This window comes from Hibiscus syriacus, unplaced genomic scaffold (genome assembly GCF_006381635.1).
Source record: "Hibiscus syriacus cultivar Baekdansim isolate YM2019G1 unplaced genomic scaffold, ASM638163v2 tig00110678_pilon, whole genome shotgun sequence".
Taxonomy (NCBI): Eukaryota; Viridiplantae; Streptophyta; class Magnoliopsida; order Malvales; family Malvaceae; genus Hibiscus; species Hibiscus syriacus.
In genome coordinates this window covers 1,745,583-1,759,665 of record NW_024062822.1, presented here as the reverse complement: position 1 = coordinate 1,759,665, position 14,083 = coordinate 1,745,583, and the positions used below count along the sequence as shown (strand labels likewise).

General features: G+C 36.2%; 1 pseudogene; it reads right to left on the bottom strand.

Annotated features, from left to right (window-relative positions):
• Positions 1–6,649: 6,649 nt before the first annotated feature.
• Positions 6,650–13,068, bottom strand: LOC120138208 (annotated as a pseudogene).
• Between the last annotated feature and the right edge of the window lie 1,015 nt (positions 13,069–14,083).

Here is a 14,083-nt window from a genome sequence, read left to right as displayed (position 1 = left end):
TCACGACAAAGGATATCTAGCTCAAGGCCAAACTTTACAACGAATGGGTCATCTATGGTTTCAACTTCATGACGAAGGGAATCGTGTCCACCCGCAACATACAATACTTGGAAGGATATTCAAGTCAGGGCTTAACTTCACAACGAAAGGGCCATCCACGATTTCAACTCCATGACGGAGGATATCGTACCCACACTCCCAATTTCAACTTCACAACAAAGGATATTGGACTCCAGACAACGCAAGTTCAACTTCACGACGAAGGGACCGCTGGTTGTCAATAAACAATTTCCCAATTTCAACTTCACAACGAAGGATATTGGACTCCAGACAACGCAAGTTCAAATTTACGACGAAGGGACCGCTGGTTGTCAATAAACAATTTCCCAATTTCAAATTCACAACGAAGGATATTGGACTCCAGACAACGCAAGTTCAACTTCACGGCGAAGGGACCGCTGGTTGTTAATAAACAATTTCCTAATTTCAACTTCGCAACGAAGGATATTGGACTCCAGACAACGCAAGTTCAACTTGATGACGAAGGGACCGCTGGTTGTCAATAAACAATTTCCCAATTTCAACTTCGCAACGAAGGATATTGGACTCCAGACAACGCAAGTTCAACTTCACGACGAAGGGACCGCTGGTTGTCAATAAACAATTTCCCAATTTCAACTTCACAATGAAGGATATTGGACTCCAGACAACGCAAGTTCAACTTCACGACGGAGGGACCGCTGGTTGTCAATAAACAATTTCCCAATTTCAACTTCGCAACGAAGGATATTGGACTCCAGACAACGCAAGTTCAACTTCACGACGAAGGGACCGCTGGTTGTCAATAAATAATTTCCTAATTTCAACTTCACAACGAAGGATATTGGACTCCAGACAACGCAAGTTCAACTTCACGACAAAGGGACCGCTGGTTGTCAATAAACAATTTCCCAATTTCAACTTCAGAACGAAGGATATTGGACTCCAGACAACGTAAGTTCAACTTCACGACGAAGGGACCGCTGGTTGTCAATAAACAATTTCCACGGTTTCAACTTCACGACGAAGAGAATCGTGCCGACCAAAGACCTTCGAGTTCGACTACGCTCAGCTCCAAGGCACATCATTTGCAGCATAGCTTAAGTCGAGAAGGGCTATCTGCCAAAGACCTTCGAGTTTGACTCCGCTCAGCTCCAAGGCATATCATTTGCAGCATAGCTTAAGTCGAGAAGGGCTATCTGCCAAAGACCTTCGAGTTCGATTACACTCAGCTTCGAGGGCACATCATTTGCAACATAACTTAAGTCGAGAAGGGTTATCTGTCAACCGAAGACCTTCGAGTTCGATTACACTCAGCTCAGAGGCAAACCAAGTTTAGCTCAAGGCAAGAAGAGCTATATGTCAAAAAATTGTCGAGTTCGATTCCAATCAGCTCGATGGCACCTCAATCACACTACTGTCCGGCTACAATCGAGGTTTCAAGTCGAGAAGAAGACCTGGTTAACCGTGCCTTAGTGACAAGAAACTGTTTTCCGGCATCATAGCTTAAGTCGAGAAAAGCTATATGTTAACGAAGACCTTTCGAGTTCGGTTTCATTCAGCTCGAGGGCCTATCAAACACATGGTGGAGTCAGAGAACTACTTTACAGCCATTTTTTTTTAATCAAGAAGAAGACCGAAGTTGACTACAATTGGGCAACAAGAAGCCGCATCCCGATTCAAATTTCGAACTACGGTTTCAATTCCATATTATTTTGAGATGGACTCGACTTCGCGACGGAGGGGTCATCCGAAGCTCAATTCGACAGGGAGTTATTCTTCAACTCTACCGAGCGAAAATTTGTGTCTTTTTATCTTTGTCCTATTTTTCGTTCCACGAAAAAGGACAAAGAGGGGCAGCTGTAGACACTCATTTTCACCCGAATTTGAGTTTTTTATTTTTATTTATTATAGGCATATATACGATAATATAGTATAATTTTTGAAAGTGTTTTTGAAAAATATAACATATAGTTTTCAAAAAACGGTTTCCGAAAATATATATATAATATAGTTTTTTTAAAATGTTTTTGAAAACTTATATACAATATATAAGTTTTAAAACATTTTGAAAATTATATAACATATATTTTTGAAATCATTTTGAAAATATAATGTATAGTTTAAAAAAAACATTTTTGAAAAATTTATATAATATATAGTTTTAAAAATATTTTGGAAAACTTATATAATATTTTTAAAATCATTTTTGAAAACTATATGGTATATAGTTTTGAAAACGTTTTTAAATATAATATATAGTTTAAAAAATATTTTTTGAGATATATATATTATATAGTCTATATTATTATTAGTATTTTTATTATTATTATTTCTTTTCATTTTATTCATTTAATTTCATTTATTCTGTTTTGTGGTCTAGGTCCAAGATTGGGTCTAAGAGAAGTCCACTGTTCGGGTCCAATATGTTTGGGGCCTGAACCAGCCCAAACCCTACAAATTAGGGTTTACACATCCAAGCAACAGGCGTCGCATGGGGAGCTACCCAGTCAAAGAGGAGAATCGGCCGGCCGGGAAAACCGGGACTGCACCATCCCGGGATTCCCGACCACGTGAAGCAATGATAGGCCCGAAAGGTACGGGAATGACCCCGCCATCACCGGAAATAACTCGTGGAGGGCGGAACAGATAGCATCAGTGGTGGGTATAAATACCCACCAAGCCACGGTACTCAGGGGGGATATCGGTAACAGAACCGAGATACACCACGGAAAACCATCAACGACAGTACACCACCAACGAGCCAAACACAAGACCCACGTTAACAGCGAGCCACAGAAACCAAAGGGTATCAACAACACAGAACCCACAAACACGGTACCAAAACAACCGAGAACCATCAGTACATCATCACAACCAAAGAACCAAACACCCAACGAAAACAAAAATCATCAAAACGCTTTGAAACAACCGAATACAACACCACAAAAAACCAAAAATAGTAAACATAAACAACCGAAAGCCAAGCAAAATAAAGAGCAAGCACCGGGAAGACGAAGGGCCTCGCCGGAAAAGGTAAAAGCCGAATGGGTTTTCCTTAGATCTACGCGATTTGGGTTTGGTTACGGTGATTCGGGGCTCGGATCTGACCTAAGGGTAACGAGGGGAACATTTTGGTGGTTTTGGGTTCTTTCCGGCCGCCGGCAGTGGCGGCTGGAGCGGCGGAGCGACGGCGGTTGACCATCGGTGGTGGCGGCCGAATCTTGGCCGGGTTAGAGAGAGGCGAGAGAACAGATGGTTCTCTCGTTGAGGAGAGAGAGAGCAAAGTGAGAAATGGCCAAGGTTGGGCCATTTTGGCCTTGGAAACGGGCATATATCACGATAGCAAAACTACGTCGTTTTGCAAGGAGTGACTTCGGTGTAATTTCGTGAGGGGTAAACTCGGTCCTCGGCCATCAGATTTTATCATATTTGTACTTTGGTCACTGAATTTCATTTTTCAGTATTTTAATTTGTTATGCTTATATTTTAGTCCCCAAGTTATATATTTTTGAATTTGGCCCAAGATTTTATGCAGGTTTTATTTTGGTCACTAATTAACATCCATTTTTTTATTATTATTTCTTAAAACCTTTTTATATTCAATTTCGTTTTTTATTTCTCATTCTTCTATTGTTTTGTTTATTTATTTATTTATTTATCTATTTGATATTTAATTATTATTTTACCCCTAACATTTTTTGACATTTTCAGTGGTAATTTCAATCGATCAAATGTAAGCAATTTGAATCGGGTAGTTTTAATTTTAATTTTAATTTCAAATTTTCGCAATTAAAGACAACCGATAAATTAATTGGTACCGAAAGGGCGGTTCAAGAGTGCTAATCCTTCCTTGACCGTAACCGACTCTCGAACCCGACATATTTTTGGTACAACGCAGATCCGGTAAGATGGTGTCTGACCCACCTAAATTCGTCGGTGGCGACTCTAACCCATTCATTTCAAGTCGAAGCCCAATTCCGAGTTAAACCGAAAGACGGTTCCGACAGTCACAATCTTATGAGGTTAAGGATAATTATTTAAATTGAAATAAATTAATACGTACAAATAGCATTGTAAATAATCACAATCAAATTTAAATAAAAATTGAATAACTGTATTAACTTGACAGAATAAATTAAATGATAAATATTTTTTATCAACTCGATTAATTTGATTTATTTTCCAATTTGACTCATTAAATATTCATCGCTTAGATGTTGTAGTTGATATTTTCAGCAATAACACGTGTACGATAAAAGAAGAAGATAGAAAACACAATGATGAAGGTGATGAGGCCATTTTATGAAAGACGAGCAAAATTCCAACATCTATTGCACAATAACCTTTGTGGGCGTTTGCCACGTTTCTTAAAACTAGAGATGAGTATCCGCCGAGTTGGGTCGAATTTTTGGTTTATTCGACTTGACCCGAGAATAACGACTCTTCTACTCAAAATCCAATTCGATCCGACCCGCATAATATATCCTCTACCCAACCCGACTTTTATAAAATAAAATTTGAATTTGATCCGACCCGACCCGACCCGATCCGACCCGAAATAATAATAAAATAATATTTTTATTTAATAAAAAGAGTGATTTAATTGAAAAAAAATAATGTATAGAGGAGTATTATTGTAATTATTATTAAATATATAAGGTAAAATTATATTTTTTTCGGGTTAAGTCGGGTCGTATATTTTTTACTCTAAACCCAAATCCAACCAGATCCGAATATCACCTTTAAAAAATTCGACCCGACCCAACTCGACCCAAACCCAAAATAAAAAAATCAAACTCAATCATAACAAATCAGAATCTATCAAATTCGAGTTGCATGCCCATCCCAACTTAAAACTACCGTCACCGCCCATGATAATGCCAGGCAAGTCTATAATGTAGAGCTGCATGCACAAAAAATCATCGATTCCGACACCATGCCCTTATGTTCGTTTGATTTTAGGGACTAAAATGTCAAGAAGCTAATAAGAGTAGAGGAGAAATGAATGCTCCAGGAAAAAGCTACCACGTGATAAGTGATTAGACTGGTCGGCCAACCCAAAAACAAAAATGAACGGTTCAACAATCAAATTATAACAAGATGCTACGGTAACTAAATTTTGATTCTCAAACTTGGAACGGCAAACGACACCCACCCAATCCGAAGAAAAATAAATAAAAAAGTAAATTTATTATTAAATTATCACTTTAATTCCTTTTCAATCCTCCAATTATTTTTTCTAAAATCTTAATTAATATTATATTTTATTTTTATTTTGATCACAGTTTGTTAAAAAAGAATAAAACTATTGAAGTAATATTTTTATTTTTTAATAATAATGTGATGTATTCTTATAATAAATATATTATCACAACAGAATCACTATTAATTTTTTATTAATTTTATATAGTGAGTTGTCAAAACAAAAATAAAACATAATATTAATACTGTTTTTATGAAAAAGTAATTAAATGACTAAATCAAAATTAAAGCAATCATTAGATGACTAAAAATATAACTTACCCAGCAAATTATGAGGAAAGTGGAAAAAATTGCATACATTAAATGGAAAATCGTTATAATAAAAGGATTTATATGGCAATCATTAATTGACCGATTTTTCTTAGCATCTTGTTTATTAGGTGGTCAAAATTTATAAACGGAAAAATATTTTAACTGGTGAATTAAAAATTATATTTTAAGAGAAATTAAAATAATATTTTAAAGCGGTAGAATAAACATTAGGGTAAACTATACTTGTAGTATCTAAACTATAAGTTTTATTCCATTTTAGTGTCTAAATTTTCAATTTTTTCAAAACAATACTTAATGTTTAGCTTTTATTTCATTTTAGTACATGTCGTTAGAAACTTAACATGTTTAGTATCTAAACTATCAGTTTTGGTCTATTTTAGTACCTAAATTTTCATTTTTTCCAAAATTTAACGTTATATTTTGAACAAGATACTAAAATAAAACAAAACTAAAGTTTTTAGCGGCATGTACTAAAATAAAATAAAAAACTAAAATTTAGGTATGATTTTAAAAAATTAAAAGCTTAGATACTAAAATGGATCAAAACTGATAATTTAGACATTAATCGTGTAATTTACCGTCAAAATTAAGCTTATTATAATAGTCTTTTAGTTTATTTATGACGAAAGTTTGTCCATTGGGTCAAAGCCCAAAGGCCTAACCAAGCCAATTGTTGTGCTTGAGCTATATGCCTTTAGTTGGGACCCCATTAGACCCAATTTTTTTTCCCATTTTGAGATATGCAACCCTAAATTAAAATTTTATTAAAACACAAGTTTAAACTTATGAACATGCTCATTAAGAGTTGGAGATGCACAATTGCACACTTTTGTTAATTAATTATTTAAAAAATATTGAATTATCGATATTAACATTTATATCATCACCAATGATACAAGGAGAATTAACAATCAATTATTTTGAAGTAATTACAAATAAATAAAAGAAAAAAATATAATATGAGTACAAAAGAAAAAAAAAGATCAAACAAGTAGATGCGCAAGAACATTGAAGTCATTGACATCAGTATATCAGCAAAGTATTTCCTTTTAATTAATGTTGATGGTGATCATCAAGCATGTTTAGCCGAAGCTCTCTTGAAACGGGTTGACGTAGATCTAATCCAACTCTTGCCACCAATCATGTTCTTTGTCAAGAGAAGCTTCGCCTCATTATCCCTCAATTTCCCTGACAATTCAACCCTTTTCCCTGCATTGGCTCCAGGTGCATAACATTTATATTCTCGATAGAACACCGTGCTGTAGGATCAAAGAACTTGTTCAGGCTCAGAACTCTACACTTAGTAATGTAAGAAAATGAAGGGGTTGATCTTTTTCTGAAGTTTTGTTATACATTTGCTTGGATGAGTCTCCCAAGTCATCCTATCCTTGGGGAAGTATGGCATTAGACATATAAGCAGGGCAAAAACGACCCTCGAATATGCACCTCCATGGCCTTCCTAGCACTGTACTCTTTACGCCGGTTATCTTGCAACCCAAGAAAGTGAAGCCTGTGTTTTCCGAAGGAGACTGTCGTCGTTGGGCTGTTATTGCTGCATCTACTTCAGAGAGTGAATGCAAATGACACATCTGAAACAATAATGTTGAGAAGAATCCATATGTAAGTTGATGGTTTATGCTAGATAGACTAGCAAGTAACAGATTATATATATATATATATATATATATATATATATATATATATATATATATATATATATATATATATATATATATATATTGTCAAAAGTCAGTTTTGGAGGCTTAAAAAATCAGATTTTTCGGTGCAATAAATGCACCGAATGGGGCAGACAAAATCAGCTGTAAATTATTGAATTATTTGGCATGGGATAATTCATATTTAATCATTGTAATTTAGGGTATTTACAAATTAGTCCTTAAAGCTTCAACTATAAATACCCTAGCTCATTTAGCTTCAAAACCATCCCAAAGCATTCTAGTTTTCTTCCAATACTAGAGAGAATTTATAGGGTTTCTTGAGAGTTGTTTTTTCTTTTTTTATCAAGAGAGAATTATCATTGTTTTCTCCTCGGTAGATCGAGAGAGGTTGTAATTCCTATTTTCTCATAGTGAAATTCTTCTACCATTGCCCATGGTTTTTACCCTATATTATTTAGGGGTTTTCCACGTAAATTTTGTGTCTCTTTTATCTTTATTTTTATTTTCTCAAATTATCAGTTGTGATTTTGCTCTATCCGATAGTCGTCTTTCACAACAATTGGTATCAGAGCCAAATTAGAGTGTGTAATATCTGCTTATTGTCTTTGTGGTAGCCACCAAAAGGTGGATCCTCCAACATAAGAAAGTAAGAAGTTATTACCCATTCTTTGAAGGTTCCAGAGAACTATTCACGATAGTGAAATAGTGGGAGCTATCCGTAAACGAAGCAATGGCAACGAAATTTGATATTGAAAAGTTCAATGGGAGAAATTTCTCATTGTGAAAATTGAAGATGAAGGCCATCCTGAGGAAAGACGGTTGTCTAGCAGCTATCAGCGAAAGGAGTAGATTTCACAGACGACAACAAATGGATCGAAATGGACGAAAATGCTATGGCAAACTTTTATCTAGCATTAGCAGATGAAGTATTGTCAAGTATCGAGGAGAAGAAGACAGCTAAGGAGATATGAGATCATCTTACCAAACTGTACGAGGCCACATCACTGCACAATAAAATTTTCCTTAAAAGAAAATTGTACACTCTCCGTATGCTAGAATCTACTTCAGTGACAGAGCACTTAAATACGCTGAACACTTTATTTTCTCAGCTTACATCCTTAAGGTGTAAAATAGGAGAACAAGAACGTGCTGAACTTCTACTTCAAAGTCTACCGGATTCGTATGATCAACTCATCATCAACTTGACAAACAATAATGTCACCAGTCTAGTCTTCGATGACGTTGCAGCTGCTGTTATACAAGAAGAAAATCGGTGCAAGAACAAGAAAGACGGACAAGTAAATCTGCAACAAGCAGAAGCGTTGACAACGATGACAACGATGAGAGGGAGATCAACAGAACGTGGCCAAAGCAGCAATCACAAACATGGTAGATCGAAGTCGAGAAGCAAGAAGAATTTAAAGTGTTACAACTGTGGAAAGAATGGTCACTTGAAGAAGGATTGTTAGAGTCTAAATAAAAACTCCAATCCACAAGGCAATACCACAAACACTTCAGATGATGGAGATGCTCTATGCTGTGAAGCGTCAACCACCGTGGAAGGAAGAAAACGATTTGCAGATATATGGCTCATTGATTCGGGAGCAACATATCACATGACCTCAAGAAGAGAATGGTTCCATCATTATGAACCTGTCTCAGGAGGATCTGTGTATAGTTGCAATGATCATGCCTTAGAGATCGTTAGCGTGGGAACCATCAAATTGAAGATGTATGATGGAACAATTAAAGTTGTTCGAGATGTGCAGCACGTGAAAGGTCTAAAGAAAAATTTATTATCTTACGGATTGTTGGATAATAATGCTAGCAAGATTGAAACATGGAAAGAAATCATAAAGGTGTTCCGTGGAGCGCTTGTGGTGCTGAAAGGTGAAAAGATAGCTGCAAATTTGTACATGCTGAAGGGAGAGACATTGCTAGAAGCAGAAGCCTCTGTTGCCTCATGTAGTTCAGATTCTGTAATGCTATGGCATAAGAAACTTGGACACATGTCAGAACAAAGAATGAAAGTCCTTGTGGAGAAAAAACTACCTCCAGGCTTAACAAAGGTATCACTTACTTTGTGTGAGCATTGCATAACAAGTAAGCAGCACCGGTTGAAATTCAACACGTCAAATTCTAGAGGCAAAAGTGTTCTAGAATTGGTTCACTCTGACGTATGGCAAGCACCGGTTACATCCCTAGGCGGAGCAAAATACTTTGTCTCATTTATTGATGACTATTCTAGAAGATGCTGGGTGTATCTTATTAAGAAGAAGTCAGATGTGTTTTCAACTTTCAAAAACTTCAGAACACTTCACAAGCGAAGAATTTGATGACTTTTGCAGGAAAGAAGCCATCAAAAGACAGTTCACAGTGGCGAACACTCCTCAACAAAATGGAGTGACAGAGTGGATGAACAGAACCTTGTTAGAAAGAACAAGAGCAATGTTGAGGGATGCATGCCTAGAAAAATCATTCTGGGCAGAAGCAGTCAATACCGCCTGTTATTTGGTGAATCGAGCTCCATCAACTGTAATAGAGCTGAAGACACCAATGGAGATGTGGACTGGAAAACCAGCTGATTATTCAAACCTCCATGTATTTGGAAGTATAGTGTACGTGATGTACAACTCCCAAGAAATTTCAAAGTTGGATCTAAAATCCAGGAAATGCAAATTCTTGGGGTATGTTGATGGAGTAAAGGGGTATCGCTTGTGGGATCCCACTGCCCGCAAAGTGATCATCAGTAGAGATGTTATCTTTGTAGAATATAAACTACAAAGAAAAGAAGACGATTATAGCGCTGAAAAGTCAGAGACTACACAGATACATGTAGAAAATGAGGTTGAACAAGGAGATTCTTCTGAAGCAGAACCAACGCATGATGAACAGGAATCAGAGAGTTCTGAAGCTCCAATAACTCTTCAATCAGATCGTGTGAGAATACATCCCAATTGGCACTCAGATTATGTTATAGAATGTAATATTGCATACTATATTTTAACAGAGGATGGTGAGCCATCAACATACCATGAGGCAATAAACAGCTCAGATGCTTCACTGTGGATGATGGCGATGCAAGAAGAAATTGAAGCCCTTCATAAAAATAATACATGAGACCTTGTGCCACTACCACAAGGAAGGAATCCAATTGGTAACAAATGGGTCTTCAAAATCAAGCAAAATGGTGACGATCAAGTGGAGAGGTATCATGCAAGGCTGGTGGTCAAAGGATATGCTCAAAAAGAAGGTATTGATTTTAATGAAATCTTTTCTCCTGTGGTTCGACTAATAACAGTTCGAGTAGTCTTGGCAATGTGTGCTACATTGAACTTACATCTAGAGCATCTAGATGTTAAAACAACTTTTCTTCATGGAAATCTTGAAGAATATATTTACATGCTCCAGCCTGAAGGTTTTGAAGAAAAAGAAAAGAAGAACTTGGTTTGCAGGTTGAACAAATCTCTGTACGGTCTAAAGCATGCGTCGAGGTGTTGGTATAAGAGATTTGATTCCTTCATTATGTGCCTTGGATACAACATACTTAATGCAGACCCTTGTGCTTATTTCAAGAGGTCTGGTGATAACAATTTTGTTATATTAATGTTGTATGTGGATGACATGTTGGTTGCAAGACCCAACAAAGATCATATTGAAGAATTGCAGGCACAACTGCCTAGGGAATTTGAAATGAAGGACTTGAGATCGGCAAACAAGATTCTAGGGATGCAAATTCATCGAGACAGAAGTAATAGGAAGATTTGGCTTTCACAAAAGAATTACTTGAAGAAGATCTTGTCACGATTCACTATGCAAGATTGTAAGCCAATTTCTACCCCTCTTCCTATTAACTTTAAATTATCCTCTAGTATGAGTCCTAGCAGTGAAGAAGAAATGATGTATATGTCTCGAGTACCGTATGCATAAGCAGTGGGAAGTTTAATGTTCGCTATGATATGCACAAGACCAGACATTGCACAAGCAGTGGGAGTGGTTAGTCGGTACATGGCGAATCCAGGCAAAGAGCATTGAAATATAGTAAAGAGGGTTTTGAGATACATCAAAGGGACCTCAAATATTGCATTATGTTACGGAGGATCAAATTTACTTATCAATGGGTATGTTGATTCTGACTATGCAGGGGATTTGGATAAAAGCAAATCTACAATAGGATATGTGTTCAAAACTGCTGATGGAGCTGTAAGCTGGGTTTCTAAGTTACAGTCAGTTGTGGCTACATCCACAACAGAAGCAGAATATGTAGCAGCTACACAAGCCAGTAAAGAAGCAATTTGGTTGAAGATGTTATTGGAGGAGCTTGGGCACAACCAAGAGTATGTCTCTCTGTTTTGTGACAGTCAAAGCGCCTTGCATCTAGCAAAGAATCCAGCATTTCATTCAAGGACAAAGTACATACGAGTTCAGTACCATTTCATTCGTGAAAAGGTGGAAGAAGGGACGGTAGATATGTAGAAGATTCATACCAAAGAAAACATAGCAGATTTCATGACGAAAGCGATCAACACTGATAAATTTACTCGGTGTCGATCCTCCTGTGGCCTGTCAGAGACGTAAGCAACATGAAGGTACAAGGTAGAAAGAATGGTGTGAAGATATGATTGTTCCAATCAAATCTTCAAGTGGGATATTGTCAAAAGTCAGTTTTGGAGGCTTAAAAAATCAGATTTTTCGGTGCAATAAATGCACCGAATGGGGCAGACAAAATCAGCTGTAAATTATTGAATTATTTGACATGAGATAATTCACATTTAGTCATTATAATTTAGGGTATTTACAAATTAGTCCTTAAAGCTTCAACTATAAATACCCTAGCTCATTTAGCTTCAAAACCATCCCAAAACATTCTAGCTTTCTTCTAATATAGAATTTAGAGGGTTTCTTGAGAGTTGTTTTCTCCTTTTTTATCAAGAGAGAATTATCATTGTTTTCTCCTTGGTAGATCGAAAGAGGTTGTAATTCCTATTTTCTCATAGTGAAATTCTTCTACCGTTGCTCGTGGTTTTTACCCTATATTATTTAGGGATTTTCCACGTAAATTTTGTGTCTATTTTATCTTTATTTTTATTTTCTCAAATTATCAGTTGTGATTTTGTTCTATCTGATAGCCGTCTTCTGCAACATATATCAGTGTTCTTATAATTAATTACCTCAAAAAGAGAAGCGACATTCCCGAAAATGAAGTCAACAGCTCCTTCAATATAACAACTTTTGTAATAATGTCTTCCAGTATCATCTAGTAATGTATCCGAAGAAAGCTGCCCTATCTCCAGATACCCTTAACGCAACTGCTTTAGCTCCGGGTCCAAATGTATTATATTTATGAAAAAGATAATAAAAATATTTTAAGTTCGAATCTTTATCAAACTATTGAAAAATATAATATCATCTTTATGGTATGAGATACCTGGATCGTGAGGTATCAACCGACAAAATCTGAAGCCAACACAGTGAAGGTGGGTGATTCAAATATCTCCCCACTGTCATTCCAAGTTATTATAGTGCCACCTGCCTTGGAGCCACTTATGGCAATGAAGGGCTTGTCTGCAGCCACAATAATCTTTTCTTTACAGATGCCAGGCTTAACCCTTATAAAAACGAGTTCTTTGTTATCGGATGGCACTGCATTGATGCGTCTTGTATCTTCTCCTAGTCTCCGTTCCGGTTGGTCCACCGTTACGAGAATGGCAGCTGAATTTACCGCTGCAGCATTTGCATGAGAACTTGCCAACATGAACGTGAATAAAGTGGATACAAATATGCAAACGTAGCTAGAATAAGCAGGAGCCATTGAAGATATAACCAAGGTGAAGAATTGAATGAAGATATGAACTATGCTAAGATCACTGGTTTTGTTGCATAGATTTTGGTGGATATTGTTCTTTTATACATATGATCAGGGGTCGTTTTTTTTCCATGAAAGTGTGAACTGTGACATACACCGATTTTGAAGCAATCATGTACGGGTTTTATTAGAAAAAGGCCAAGGGTTATCCCCTAATACAAGTTACCAGCGAGTAGAAATTTAGGGAGGAACTGGATGGATCATGGCCGCCATTTGATTTTCTTGCAGAGCTAGCTAGGATTGGTAGTTTCGGCTGCTTGAGATTAACGTTATAAATGTTAATTTGGCGAAAAAGTTGGATTCGGCTCACGATAATTGTTTGTTGTATTGGTTTAGCTTGAAACCTACACTTGGCATGAAACTTTGTGGTTCAAGTTCCTTGTTATTGTCAATTTAAGATAAGTTGACCAGTTTCATGTATGTAATATTTGTTTGGATGGGCGAGTTGACCATGGCTCCGCCGGTTTCTTTACGTCCAAGTTGGTGCCTGGTGGCGCTAGTACGGTTTCTGAAATTTTAGTGGCCTAGAAAATATAAATTAGGATTCTAATAACAAATATAGAAAAATTGAATTGTAATAGCAAACAAAACTAAATAAATTTACTTGTAAATTGTTTTTATATTACATTTAATAAACTATTTAATGAATACATTAAATTTTAAATAGAAAACATCAAAAAAATTATTAAACACCCAACTACTCACACAAAACAAGTATGGTCCTCTGTTAAAAGGGTACATGTTAGGTTGTAATCTTCTTCATCTTGTCAAAAAAATAACAAAAGAATAATTAAGTGGAAAGTAAAAAAATAATTTCAAAAAATTTCATCAACTTCGCCGTTAATTTTTTTTAATGGTAGATAGTAAAAAAAAGAAAAGAAAATGTAACATTAAGTATAATTTTGAAAAAAAAATTGGATGACCAAAATAGAAATAAAATAATAGATGAGTGACTAAATAA